Source organism: Tiliqua scincoides, chromosome 2 (genome assembly GCF_035046505.1).
Source record: "Tiliqua scincoides isolate rTilSci1 chromosome 2, rTilSci1.hap2, whole genome shotgun sequence".
NCBI lineage: Eukaryota > Metazoa > Chordata > Lepidosauria > Squamata > Scincidae > Tiliqua > Tiliqua scincoides.
Window position 1 is genome coordinate 102934317 of NC_089822.1, and position 14832 is coordinate 102949148.

At 45.6% G+C, this 14832-nt stretch overlaps 1 pseudogene; it reads right to left on the reverse strand.

Annotated features, from left to right (window-relative positions):
* Positions 1 to 110: 110 nt before the first annotated feature.
* Positions 111 to 230, reverse strand: LOC136642808 (5S ribosomal RNA; annotated as a pseudogene).
* Between the last annotated feature and the right edge of the window lie 14602 nt (positions 231 to 14832).

The window sequence follows — 14832 nt, forward strand, 5'->3', positions numbered from 1 at the left end:
CAGCTGTTCTTTGAGGGTGCCACTCAGGGTCTTTGGAGGCCAGCAGCTTGAGCCTAAAGTTTAGGTACTGTTGTGGTTGGCAACCTTCAGTCTCGAAAGACTCTGGTATAAACCTACAGCACCAGGTATTCCCAGGCGGTCTCCCATCCAAGTACTAACCAGACCTGACCCTGCTTAGTTTCTGAGATCAGACAAGATCAGGAATGTGCAGGGTAACAGTTGCTGTTGATCAGACAAAGGGAGAAGGCCAGATTCCCAGTATTTAAACTAGGCTTGGTGAATCCAAAGGCTTCTCTGCCGTTACAGAGGCTCATGCTGCACACTCCTAAAGTGCTTTGTGTGCTCGAAGAGGGCTGGGAGGCCAAGCGCATACTATCCCTTGGATCCCCCAATGCTAGGTCCGAGCCTCAAAGCCAAAGTTCTTGGTTTAGTCCAGGGATCCTCTGGCTCATGGGCCACATCCAGCCCATAGAGCCCAGTGGCATTATAATTACATGTGGCTCTCCCCTTGTGGCCTTCCTCTTCTTCCTCCACCCCTCCCTGCCTCTTTCTTTGCTGCATAAAGTGATTGCTGGGCTGCTCTCACTCAGAGCCAATGAGAGAGTCAGCAAACAGCCATGCAGCTCCAAATACTTTTCTCCTATTGTGAACATTCTTAGAGTTATGTACATTGTCTTCTGCAATTGACCTGGTCCAGGCCACTCCTAAGAGCAAGTCCGAGTGATGTTCCTATGGCAGCTAAAAGTTTGGGAACCCCTGTTTAGATTCCTGACAGCAGTGGCATAGCTAGCCACCCTGAAACCTGAGGCAAAACTCCCATGATGTCACACCCAGAAGTGACATCACTTCCAGGCATGATGTCATCCTGGACATCCCACAGTTTTTTTTAAAGACTCACACACCCACAGTTTTTTAAAAAAAACTAAAAAAAGCTGAGAGCTTGGGGAGCAACCAGGAGGGCAGCAGAGTGAGGGGTGGCTGGGAAGTGGCCAGAGGCTATGATCGCTGCTTTCAGCCCCAGCAAAAAAGGTGGTATTTTAAAACACTGCCCGCCACTGTGTGGGTAAATCATTAATTGGTGGCATAGTCTTAAAATGCCACTTTTTTCACTGGGGCAGAAAGCAGTGATTGTATTCTCTGGACACTCACCAGCTGTCTCCTTGCTCCTTGGCTTTGGGGGGCAACTGGGAGGGCAGCAGAGCAACGGGGTGGCTGGCGAGTAGCCAGAGACTGCAATCCCTGCTTTCCCCTGGGGAAGGTGGCAATCTCAGTAGGGGAGGTTCAGGGGGCACCAGGTTCCCCCAGGAGGAGTGCAGCCTGGGGTAATGGCCCCCTGGCCCCTCTTAGCTACGCCACTGCCTGACTGTGCCTCTTGAGATTCCTGTCAGCCAAATAATCCTTCATATGATGATATGTAAAATGTCATTTGAAAATATATTTCTAAAGGAATAGTTATTGGATTAGTAAATATCCTTTAAAGAGATAAAGCTGTTGAAATGGCATTGTTTTATGGCAAACATTGCCTGCTGGCAATCTACATATAATATTTGATGTGCTTTTAGCATCTACAAAAAAGGTTGGGAAACACGGGGCAGTTGTTCAAGCTCATGGCTTTGATTGTTAGCTGCCTTGGGTCCCCTTCAGGGAGAAAGGCGGAGTATAAATGAATGAATGAATGAAGGGCAGCCCAATCCTGAGCTGCCCAGGGTGCTCAGGCTTGGCAGCACTGAGAAGGGCTACTGCCGGATCCTGCACCTCCCAGGCTACCACAGGAGGTGCCTTGGGAGAAAAGGACTTTTGTCCCCTTCCCCCGAGTAAGGTAAGCAGCTCCACAATGGGTAAAGGCACTCGTGTAGGACGTGCAGCCCTACACGAGCGCCTTGGATCTTGCGGAGCAGAGCTTCGCAGACCCGCCTTCCATCCCCACCCCCCTCCCCGCATCACACCTCCCCAGCACGTCTCCTCCCCGCCCTCTCTCTGCCCCTCACCGGCCTCCCCCCCTAGGAAAGCCTCCTCCCCGCCCCTGTCCCCGCCCCTGCCTACCGTTCCACAGCTTGGCGGTCTGGGAGACTGCCGAGCCGCGGAAGCCGGGCGACCACCCCGTGCTAGCCCAGCCTAGCACTGGCCTGGCCGTGAGGCTGGCAAATGTGCCTTACGGCATGTTTGCGACAGTGCTCAGTGGCACAGACCCGTGCCACCAAGCACAGGACTGGGCTCTGAATGAATGAATGAATGAATGAATGAATGAATGGGCAAGTGGACTGTTACTCAGGTTAAAATCCAGACTAAGCCTGGACATGTTTGTATTCTAGCCTGGTCAGGAAGGTGTGGGGAGTGAAAGCCACCCTGGAGCTTTCCATTTCTGCAATCTCAGCTCACTCTAGGAACTCCAAAAGGCAAACTAGGCAGCCACCAGTGAAATGTCCATTATTGCCGCCCTTTCCAGGGTTGCTTACTGAAAGGTCAATTTCTTCTTTTCCATCGTAAATCAAGTTTTTGTGAGCCAAGGTAGATTGCTTGCTTTTTAAAATGGTAGCTACTTCCAAAATCGGGCAACATATAACCTTCAATCAATGATAGATCAGTTGCAGTATATCACATATATATTCCTAGGTATATAGAGATAGATAGATACTTTTTTTGTAAATATTTCTGTGTACAGCACAAAATCTGTTTGGTTTTTTTTTCATAGCATGAGCACCAAGTTCTAGGTGTAAAATTATGATACATTCTGTTCAGTCCTACTGGTGATAACTGCCACCAAAACAATTTTATTTATCTAAAAAAGCTTTCCTGGGCTAATAGAATACTTTGAACCTATCAAACATATGTACTGGTACCTTCAGATCATTAAGGGTCCAATCCTATCTGATTTTCCAGCACCGGTGGAGTCGCAGTGCAGCCCCAAGGGAAAGGAACAAATGTTCCCATACCTTGAGGCCTCTGGGGCTGCTGTCCCACCACAAGCTGCAGTGCATGTCCCATTGGCACAGCTGCACCAGCACTGGAAAATTGGATAGGATTGGGCCCTAAGTTATTAATTTCTTCACATATATTTATTCATTCTAGGGCGCAATCCTAACCCCTTAAGTCAGTGCTTTCCAGCACTGGCATAGTGGTGCCAATGGGACATGTGCTGCATCCTGCAGTTGGGTATCACTCACAGAGGCCTCCTCAAAGTAAGGGAATGTTTGTTCCCTTACCTCAGAGCTGCATTGTCCTTATGTCAGTGCTGGAAAGCACTGACATAAGGGGTTAGGATTGCACCCCTAATGCAACAACAAAAATGTATGCACAGAATCAAATTACGTGCTAGACCTGGGGCAGATCTGCAACCGTAGTTCCCTCAGCTGAACCCCATATCCAGCACTCCTGCTTCACCAGTCACCTGGAGGGACTGCATCCAGCTCCTTTCCTTCTAAAAAGCAATCAGTGCTCTGTCAAAACTGATGGCGCTGGCCATCTGTTGCACATGTCCATGTCCTCTTGCGGTGTGAACTGCTGCTGCCACCACCGCCTGTAGAAATCTTTGGATTAGAGCCATTGCCTCCTAGGATTCCGTCCATCAAGATATGATAGATCTGTTGAAATACTGTCATACTGAGTTTGGGGGTGGGGGGAACACCACTCTATTTCTATAAATGTGGTTGCTGTAAAATCTTCCATTAAAAAGTTAATAGTAAAACAATACCTAACATAAAATTAAAAAGCAATGACAACATTGTCTGTTTTGAAATGGACACAAATCTTTTAAAATATTATTAGCATTTTGAAGGTGCACATAAAATTGCTGATATATGTGTATTAGAAATAGACACTTTTACATTCCTTTCTACAAAATAAAAGGGTCCTTTTAAAAGTAGTCTATAAAATTTTTTACATTAAATTGTCCCATTCTGAACAAATCTTTCAAGTCTTTATTCATTTTGGGAATGAATTTTTTTTCTCCTTTGGTCCTCAGATGTAAAAAGACTTGGGACAATTCCTCTTATTCACCCATCCAAAGGATTTCAAAGATATATCCAATTTGAATTGCTCTGTAATTTGATAGTTGGACAGCCCAATCCAGCAGAAGTTTTTGTGCATTGATGCAGCTGGGCCAATGTGGCGCCCATTGCATCTCAGGGAGAATTCTGGCCTCTGGAGGTCTCCCCAAGGCATGTGGATGCCTTGGGTCTCCCCAAGGCATGCAGGAGAACTCATGGATATTATATATCTGGACTTTCAGAAGACATTCGAAACGGTTCCCCACTTCAGGCTACTGAGAGAACTCCACATTCAGGGAATTAGAGGGCGGGTCCTCTCGTGGATTGGGAAATGGTTGAAGACCAGGAAACAGAGAGTGGGTGTCAATGGACAAGTTTCACAATGGAGAGAGCTGAAAAACGGTGTGCCCCAAGGATCTGTCCTGGGACTGGTGCTTTTCAACCTGCTCATAAATGACCTGGAGACAGGGTTGAGCAGCGAGGTGGCTAAGTTTGCAGATGACACCAAACTTTTCCAAGTGGTGAAGACCAGACATGATTGTCAGGAGCCCCAGAAGGATCTCTCCAAACTGGCAGAATGAACAGCAAAATGGCAGACACGTTTCAAAGTAAGTAAGTGTATAGTAATGCACATTGGGGCAAAAAAATTAAAACTTCACATATAGGCTAATGGGTTCTGAGTTGCCTGTGACAGATCAGGAGAGAAATCTTAGGGTGGTGGTGGACAGCTCGATGAAAGTGTCGACCCAATGTGCAGCGGCAGTGAAGAAGGCCAATTCTATGCTTGGGATCATTAGAAAAGTATTGAGAACAAAATGGCTAATATTATAATGCCGTTGTACAAATCGATGGTAAGGCCACACCTGGAGTATTGTGTCCAGTTCTGGTCACCGCATCTCAAAAAGGACATACTGGAAATGGAAAAGGTGCAAAAGAGAGCAACTAAGGGCGCAATCCTAACCGGCAGTTATGCCAGTATAGGTGGCCCTGGAGGGTCGCAAATGTGCCGTAAAGCATTTGTGCCTCCTTAGGCGGGAGCTGTGTCAGTGCATTCAGATGCGCCAACACGCAGACGGAGGCAGAAGCCTCCACCGCGGCTCCCATGCTGCTGCTTGCGTCGGCACAAGGGCGCAGACATAAGTGGCAAAGGTAGGCATGGGGGGCGTGGGGTGGGGGCGGGAGGGGACGTTACTGGGCGGGGGAGTGCGGGCCCGGGGGTGGGTACACTGGGAGCCGGGGCGGGGCTCCTTCAAGCCGCTCCGTTCTCCTCGGACTTGCGCCACCTCCAGGGGTGGCGCAGGTCCAAGGAGACGCATAGGGGCGCGCAGCCCTTACCCACAGGTAAGGAGAAAAGCTTCCCCTTGCCCGTGGCTGAGCTGCTGCTCATTGCAATCCTGCGTTGGATGCAGCGCAAGCCTCCTGGCTTGCCTGCTCCCGTGCAGATTAGGATTGCGCCCTAAGATGATTACTGGACTGGGACACCTTCCTTATGAGGAAAGGCTACAGTGTTTAGGTCTCTTCAGCTTGGATAAGAGGCGCCTGACGGGGGACATGATTGAGACATAGAAAATTATACATGGGAAGGATACAGCGGATAGAGAGGCGCTCTTTACACTCTCACATAACACCAGAACCAGGCTCATCCACTAAAATTGAGTGTTGGGAGAGTTAGGACAGGCAAAAGAAAATATTTCTTTACTCAGCATGTAGTTGGTCTGTGGAACTCCTTGCCACAGGATGTGGTGACGGCATGTGTCTTGGAGGCCTTTAAAAGGGGATTGGACAAGTTTCTGGAGGAAAAATCCATTACGGGTTACAAGCCATGATGCGTATGTGCATCCTCCTGATTTTAGAAATGGGCTATGTCAGATGCAAGGGAAGACACCAGGATGAGGTCTCTTGTTATCTGGTGTGCTCCCTGGTGCATTTGGTGGGTCACTGTGAGACACAGGAAGCTGGACTAGATGGGCCTATGACCTGATCCAGTGAGGCTGTTGTTATGTTCTTATCATTGATTTATGAAATTTGTTAGCACAGGATGTTGTTGCTTAGAAGGCTTTAAAAGGGGATCGCATAAATGTATGGAGGACAAGTCTTACGTTGGCTTCTGGTCATGACGACTAATACATATATGCTGCTGTCAGGTTGGAGTGTCTCAGTATGCTGCTTGCAGGGGAGAATGGTCATTTCTTGCTTGTAGGCTTCCCAGAGGCAGTGAGTGGGCCACTGTGGGAAACGGGATGGGCCTTTGGCCTGGTCTAGCAGGACACATCTTATATTCTTGAATCATGCAACCAGATCAAGATGTTACCTGCTGTATACCTGTACAAAATGCTGGCGTGCCACTTCACTTCTACCCTCGTGCCCCCTCCCATAAGAACAGCCCCACTGGATCAGGTCATAGGTCCATCTAGTCCAGCTTCCTGTATCTCACAGCGGCCCACCAAATGCCCCAGGGAGTACACCAGATAACAAGAGACCTGCATCCTGGTACCTTCCCTTGCATCTGACATAGCCCATTTCTAAAATCAGGAGGTTGCACATACACATCATGGCTTGTAACCCATAATGGATTTTTCCTCCAGAAACCTGTCCAATCCCCTTTTGAAGGCGTCCAGGCCAGATGCCATCACCACATCCTGTGACAAGGAGTTCCACAGACCAACCACACACTGAGTAAAGAAATATTTTCTTTTGTCTGTCCTAACTCTCCCAACACTCAATTTTAGTGGATGTCCCCTGGTTCTGGTGTTATGTGAGAGTGTAAACAGTATCTCTCTATCCACTTTATCCTTCCCGTGCATAATTTTGTATGTCTCAATCATGTCCCCCCTCAGGCGCCTCTTTTCTAGGCTGAAGAGGCCCAAACGCCATAGCCTTTCCTCATAAGGAAAGTGCCCCAGCCCAGTAATTATATTAGTCGCTCTCTTTTGCACCTTTTCCATTTCCACTATGTCCTTTTTGAGATGTGGCGACCAGAACTGGATGCAATACTCCAGGTGTGGCCTTAACATCGATTTGTACAACGGCATTATAATATTAGCCGTTTTGTTCTCAATACTTTTCTAATGATCCCAAGCATAGAATTGGCTTTCTTCACTGCCGCCGCACATTGGGTCGACACTTTCATCGACCTGTCCACCACCACCCCAAGATCTCTCTCCTGATCTGTCACAGACAGCTCAGAACCCATTAGCCTATATGTGAAGTTTTGATTTTTTGCCACAATGTGCCTGACTTTACACTTACTTACATTGAAACGCATCTGCCATTTTGCTGCCCATTCTGCCAGTTTGGAGAGATCCTTCTGGAGCTCCTCACAATCACCTCTCTCCATTGTGAAAATTGCCCATTTACACCCACTCTCTGTTTTCTGATCTTCAACCAGTTCTCAATCCATGAGAGGACCTGACCTCTAATTCCCTGACTGTGTTTTTTCAGTAGCCTTTGGTGAGGGACCGTGTCAAACGCCTTCTGAAAGTCCAGATATATAATGTCCATGGGTTCTCTTGCATCCACATGCCTGTTGACTTTTTCAAAGAATTCTATAAGGTTCGTGAGGCAAGACTTACCCTTGCAAAAGATGAACTCAGCAAGGCTTGTTCATCTATGTGGTTTGAGATTCTATCTTTGATGAGGCATTCCACCATCTTACCCTGTATAGATGTTAGGCTGACCGGCCTATAGTTTCCCAGGTCCCCCCTCTTTCCCTTTTTAAAGATCGGTGTGACATTTGTTATCTTCCAATCTTCTGGCACCGTGGCTGTTTTGAAGGACAAGTTGCATATTTTAGTCAAGAGCTCAGCAACTTCATTCTTCAATTCCTTAATAATTCATGCGGAGGCTCATGTGGTGGCAGGTACTAGCTTTATACCCCTAGCTGGCTCCTCTTCCCTCCCTCCTTGCTGATTGAAAGGGGGCTGGTCTTCCCAGGTAAGATTACAAAAGATCAGGAAAAGAAAAGGCCGCTGATGGGCTTAATCCGCTCTGCAGGCTCCTAAATGGGTTGCTTGGATTAGCTTAATGGGGCTCTTATCAACTCCTAAAGGGCAATGACTATGCTAAATTGCCCTGGCTGGCTGGGAAAAGGGCCCTTCCTAGGTTCTTACCCTGCTAATTCAGTTCTCTTAGGCTGGACTGTTTTTTAACCTCAAGCTAGTTTTTATTTGAGTTTGTTTTTTTATTTATTGCTCTCACCTAGATCCTGTGTCCCAATTTACTGAACCTTTTAGATTATGTTCTAACTTAGATTAAGTTTAACTTGGGTTAAGTATAGGGTTAATTTAAACAAAGTAGACAAACTTGCTTTCCACTTTATCCTCCTCTGTTTTATCTGTTTTGCAAGTGCCCGACCCTTGGTCTCTTACTCACAAGTAGGACTCTGCTCCTGCTCAGAGTAGATTTATGTACACACATATTTATTTTTATTGCCCTCGCCTAACTCCTGTGCCCCAACTTGCTGGACCTTAGATTCCCTCCCTCAGGTTAGATTAGGTGCTAACTTAGGTAAAGCTTAGGTAAAGCTAAGCTAAAGGTAAAGCTAAACTTCAATGTTGATTTAAGGTTGATTTAAAGTTGGAAGACAAAGAGTTAGAAAGACAAAGAGTTAGAAAGAGTACACTTACCTTCTCCTTCTTGTCCTCCTCTCCTCTTCACAACTCAGAGAGTCCTCCTTCTCCAAAACTCAGAGGTCCACTTGCCTTCTCCTTGCACAGATGCTAAACTCCCATTTCATAATCTTCCTTCCCACAAGGAGAGAGTAGATGAGTAAATGTAAGTGCTACTGAATGTGCTTGTATAGCAGGCAGAGAAGCCTTTTGATCATGTGCAATACTGGGTGCCCCATTGTGGGGGGGGGGAAAGATGGGGGGGGGAAATCAAATAAATAAACAAATGGAAACACTCAAGCCATTCTCCTTGTTGTGAGATTTGGAGAAGTGCTGCTGAGTCTCCCTATTTTCACCTGTGGTGTGTATGCTGGTTTTAAAACACTTTAAAAAATGAAAGCATCAATGCAAACCTTACTGCAGCATGGCCTGCAGGGAGCATTTTTGATATTAAAGTACATTGTGTTTTTGGCACATGCCAGACCCTCCATTCCCAGAGCCATCCACCTTCACACAGAGCCCTGTGGATGGCTCTTGACTCCTCCTTGGACTAATACAAGCCAGTGGGCAAGTTGGCACTGTTTGTTGGGTTTCACAAAGGATCATAACAAGGAGCACTCTGGGAACTGTAGTCCAGATACCAGTGCATAAAACTCCATTTTATTTCCTGTCTCAGTCTCTTCTCTTCAAAATGTGATCCCTTCAACAGGTAAGGAAGCAGACAGGATGCAGTTGAGCAAGGCGTTGGACGGTGTGCTTTCCACTAGAGGGCAGAGGCATGTCAGGACAGGAGCTTAAACATGACATAATAAAAAGGTGAAAGAGTTAATAAATGGCTGGCTTTGTAATTGACAAACCTGAGGAGGCGAAGTGGGGATGTTGTCCAAGATTGGATTTCTAACATTTTCAGCCTGCAGGCCAAAGTTGAAGAGTGTCAGCCGATGAATGGAAAGCTGAAGGCCATCTGTAGTGTGGAAGAACAGAGCGACATTCAGGTACAGTGGCAAAAGCATGCGTGATGGTATTGGGCAATGTTTTATTGTTCTCTAGTATATCATTTCAAAACTTTGTGTTTGGATTAATTTTGTGTCCCATCCTGCAAGCAATTATCCTTCCAGCAGTGACTCTAGCAGGTAGCACAAAACAACCAAAAATGGGGGATGCAAAACCGTTGTTAGGAGAGTTGAAAGTGGGTTCAAAGAAGCTTCCTTCCCAACAGTGTACACAAATATTTATTGTATCCCGCTGTTGCGTTAGTCTAGTCAAACAGGTCTTGCAGGTTTTAACAGCACCAAAACCTGCAAAATCTGTTTGATCAGAGGTGAAAATGGATACACCAGGAGAAAAAAAACAACTGCCTTCGACTCTGAAAAAAGGAACTGCTTGTCTCCAGCAACCGTCCAGTGGCATTTTTGAAAACAAAGCTTGAAGACAGATTGTTCAGAGAGTTAAATTTTAAATGGACTGCTGCATTTTTGTGCATACACTCAGCCTAGTATTGCCTTTAAATAGATGTTATTGTTTCAGAACCTTGCACACCTTGTTTGATCATAGACAATAACTGGACAAAAAGAAAACCATCAGAAACAATACTTCTTCCTAACCACTTTCAGCTCTCTTAAAAACTATTGTCTGTCTCCAGCCTAATCCAATGTGTGTTTACTCAGAAGTATCACTAAGGCTGCAGTTATATGCACACTTGCAATGGAATAAGGACCCAGTCCTCTCCAACTTTCCAGCACCCGTGCAGCCCTGATGAAAGGGAACAAACGTTCCCTTACCTGGAGGAGGCCTCTATGACTGCTTCCCTACCACAGAATGCAGTGTATGCTCCATTGTCACAGCTGCACCAGCACTGGAAAATTGGATAGGATTTAGCCCTAAGTTCCATTGAACTCAGTGGGGCTTACTTCTGAGTCAACATGCATAGGATTTCACTAAGTTCAGTGGCACTTACTCTCAAGTGAGTGTGCATAGGATGCTTAGTTGTTGTGGTATGAACTTTCATAGGCAAGAACATCAAATGCAGGCTGAAGTACTTAGTGGAGTTACTTATTAAATGCATTTGTATATGCACAGGATTAGGCTAATATATAAGGTGTGGCTGCCTGTCCTGCTAGAGGGAACTTTTAAATCATCATTGGCATCCTTCAGTCTCGGAAGACTATGGTGTTGCGCTCTGAATGGTGTTTCTGCAACAGCGTCTAGTGTGGCTGAAAAAGCCAATTAGGGAGTGACAATCCCTTCCACACTGGGAGCAAGTGCAGTCTGTCCCTGGTCTGTCTCCCTGGCTACGGGCCTTCCTTCTTTGCCTCTTTGCCTCAGTCTGTTGGGCAAGTGTCTCTTCAAACTGGGAAAGGCCATGCTGCACAGGCTGCCTCCAAGCGGGATGCTCAGAGGCCAATGTTTCCCACCTGAGGTCCATTCCCAAGACCTTCAGATCCCTCTTGCAGATATCCTTGTATCACAGCTGTAGTCTACCTGTAGGGCGCTTTCCCTGCATGAGTTCTCCATAGAGGAGATCCTTTGGGATCCGGCCATTGCCTATTCTCACGACATGACCAAACCAATGCAGGCATGTCTGTTTCAGTAGTGCATACATGCTGGGGATTCCAGCTAAGGTTTACTATTCATTGCTGATCCTCACAATCAGTGTTATCAAATACTGAGGTGTGGCTATCAAGGACCCAATAATTAGAGGCATGATCAGTTTTCCATAGAGAGTCGCTATAACTTGGATAATTGGAGCCTTTCCATCTTTTTGTATTGTGGCATTGTGTTGTCCTTTGTACAAATAACAGTGTGGTATAGTAGAGTGTTGGACTCAGAACAAGTTCAAATCTTGCAGATTCACAATACCTCTCAATGGCTTGGTGAGTCCTGAAAATCTCCACTTGTATACCTTTGTGTCTCTCTCTGAGTGTATGGCAAAGCGGGGGAGTCAAATAGGGACTACACTGCATGGGTGTCATTTTCTTATGAACCACACTGCCCTGCTTCGATGCTTGGCCATTGCAGTGAAAGCTTCTTATATCAATCAAGGCCTGCTAAGTCAAGGCAGTTGGTTTGCATCTCTAGTTACTTATTTGGGGATTGAGATCAAGATTTTGCCTGTGAGGATGTGTGCCAAGATTTGGGGAAGAATGACAGGGTGGGAGAGGAAGAGGCTGTTTGAATTTGGCCATGGAAAGGGTAAGAAATTTGATTTATTTTTTTTTCTGTTTTACTGCTGGCTGGCAAGAAGACACCTTGGCAGGGGCTTGTTGTTACTTTGGTGAACTGATGCTGTAGAAGTGGCTATGCTTACCTCCCACCTTGCTCAACCTGTATATTTAAATAAACAATTACAATTATTCTAAAGGCACCATAAGTCTCCAATACTCACAACATGGAAACTGGCCTGATACGAAGCTGCCCTTCGAACTTCCTAGCCCTAGCAGAAGTTAGCATAAAAGAGTATTCTCTGTGCCTTATATGATGGGCACCGGTACGGGAGTTTATCTTCATGGCAAGCTGATGGTGGCTTTCAGAATATCCATATGCAAGATTCTGAGGGTAACGAGTTCAAGATGCTGGTTGTGCATAGCTCTTGTCAGGTGACAAGTGCAGGTGCCTTGGCAGTTGGTTTGACTTCATCAATTCTGTAAAACCCAGAAGTGCCTCATGTCCTCATTCTTGAGTAAGGATACCCTAGTAGGGATGTCACATAAAGGTACTGGAATAGCTCATACTTCAGTACCTATCTTAGGTCAAATTATATGTTTACATGCAGACTGTAACATGTGTGTAACTGTAACCTGAAAATTATTTTTTTCTATAGTAAATACCACTACAGGAATGCATGAAGGATAGTGGCAAAGTGTGTGTGTGTGTGTGGGGGGGGGTGCTTAACCCTTTAATGGCCTGCTGTTTTCCTTCTTTCAGATCACTCCCCCAAGCAGCTTCTCATTCTGCAGGATTGCAAATATGTATTTGGAAAGGTGAGGGAAACCCCACTGTCTCCCCCTCCTGCAACTTCTCTGCTATTATTTATGTGCTATTATTTACGTAGGACACGGTCATCTTAAATCCAGAGTGGCTTTTACAAAACAAAAAAGACTGTTGGTCTATGGCTAGGCATGTTTGTGTTGAATATTTATGGCCCAATACTATTCAGGCTTTATGCCATCAGAATGAGCATTCTGGTGGTGCAAGTCCCTTTACGGCTGTCGCAAAAAGTGATACACTGGTCTGCACAGCCTGGCTGTTGCCCCAAATGGCAAGTGGTCAGCTCCGCAAGCCAGTGGACCAAGGATGCCCACAGGTGCAAATAGCGCAGGAGGTGGAAAGGAGGCAGGGAGGGGGAGAAACAGGGTGGTGATGAAGGCAGATCAGGGCTGGGAAGGAGGTTGTATCAGTGGCAGCAGTGCATGCCGATATCCTGTCCTCATCCCAGTCTTGATTCCACGACTCGGGTTCATGAGAACTTGGGGCACCTATAGAGCCAGCGGCTGGTCCAAAACCTGGTAGGCTGGTGCAGGCTTACCTGGGGGCAAGATGGAACAAATTTTCTCTTACCATGACGCAGTCTCCAGAGGCTTAAACTCCTCTGCAAGATTCAGTGCACACCATGTTGACACTGCTGCATTGCCACGCGGGGAGTTGTAAGATTGGGCTGCCTGTTTGTCTTTATGGTAGTTAAACTGAATTTTGACTGTGCCTATAATCCGCTCTGTGTGAATTCTGTGATTCTGTGCAAGTGCAGAAAAAGAACCAAATGTGGTATTGCTGCAAAAATTATCTTCCTGAGAACCGAAGTTTTCATTTTTTTAAAAAGGTGTGTAGTTGTTAATGACTGTGAAATCAAGCATACTTGACAGTAGCATGCAGGCAGTTTCAAAAGAGTGGCTGAATAAGATTTTCGGTTATCAGAAAGGTGAGATCTCCGTGCCCTGAACAGCTCCTTGCCTCTCCCCATAACCAGCAGAAGCTGATTAAATTATGCATTATAACAATTAATAATATGCACATTTGCTTGATTTATATAATTAAACAGAGAGGCCTGATTGGCCCCTGCTTTACACTCCTTTGGACGTGGTATGCAAACATGGCTTCCTTCTGCTTTGGGGCGAAGATTATGCTTGGTTGGCCATGGGTAGTATTCCTGGTTAGTGTATTGCTGGTAGATGTGGATAGTGGTTTGATTTTTGCTGTCTTTTTAATGGTTTGTTTAGTTTATTTTTGATTGTTAGTGATTTTAGGTGTTAGTGACTTTTTCACCAAAGGCCTGAAATGTGTGTAAATAATGTATACAGGTCTTAGAATTCAGCTTTGTGTAAGGTTTACATACCTAGGTACCAAGTTTATCTCTATACACAGTATAATAGAATACAGTATACACAGCTTTATGCATAGACCACTGGCTGAGTGGATCATAGTGTTGCTGGAAATGTATCACTGACTTAAATAACTAGGGCATGGTCATCTTAAAATGGCAGTTTGCTTTCTTATGTCATGTGGCTCCTGATGGGTGTCCCCCTGTGGTGACTGAACCATGCAGATTGAAGAGTCTCTTGTTTATTCTTTGATGGTTTAAACTGTAGCTAATATGACACTGAAAAAATTGGGAAACACTTCTCTTCATAAGCTAAAAAGAAAGAAAATATCTTGGCGGATGATGATGATGATGATATATGTCAGGTGGTAACTATCTAGCATTGTTGGGAAGGATTTTGAAGATTATGGTAGACTAGCAAATGGTGAAACTGTGTATGGAGGATCTGTGTGTTTGTCAGCACTCATTCTTGACTCCTCACTTCCAGACCTGTTACGCTGCAGGTTTTATTTAGTATGAGGCTGGCAGATATGCAAAGAGGTTAGTTATGAGAGTTCAACATGGAGGAAAGGATTGCTGACCAGAGCTAGTCCTATCATTAAGTACAGGGTGAGACTAATTATTCCTGTGGGTTCCACATGGATGGTAAAAAAATGCACTATAGCAAATCAATTTAAAAAACAAAGTTTCTTTGCTCTGTTGATTTAAAAACAACCTTGCTGACTTTTGTGATGTAAGATAAGAGTCATTAACAAGACAATCCATCAATCAGTCCTCTAAGAGTTTATAAAGAGCTGAGAGCTTACACTCAGCCCCTCCCTTCACCAATGCAAAGGGATCACCTTTCTTTCACATGCTCAAGGGGAAGGGAGGGGTCTACTGGAGAGACTGGAGTTTGTTGGTTTGTCAGCCAGTTGCCTCCCCC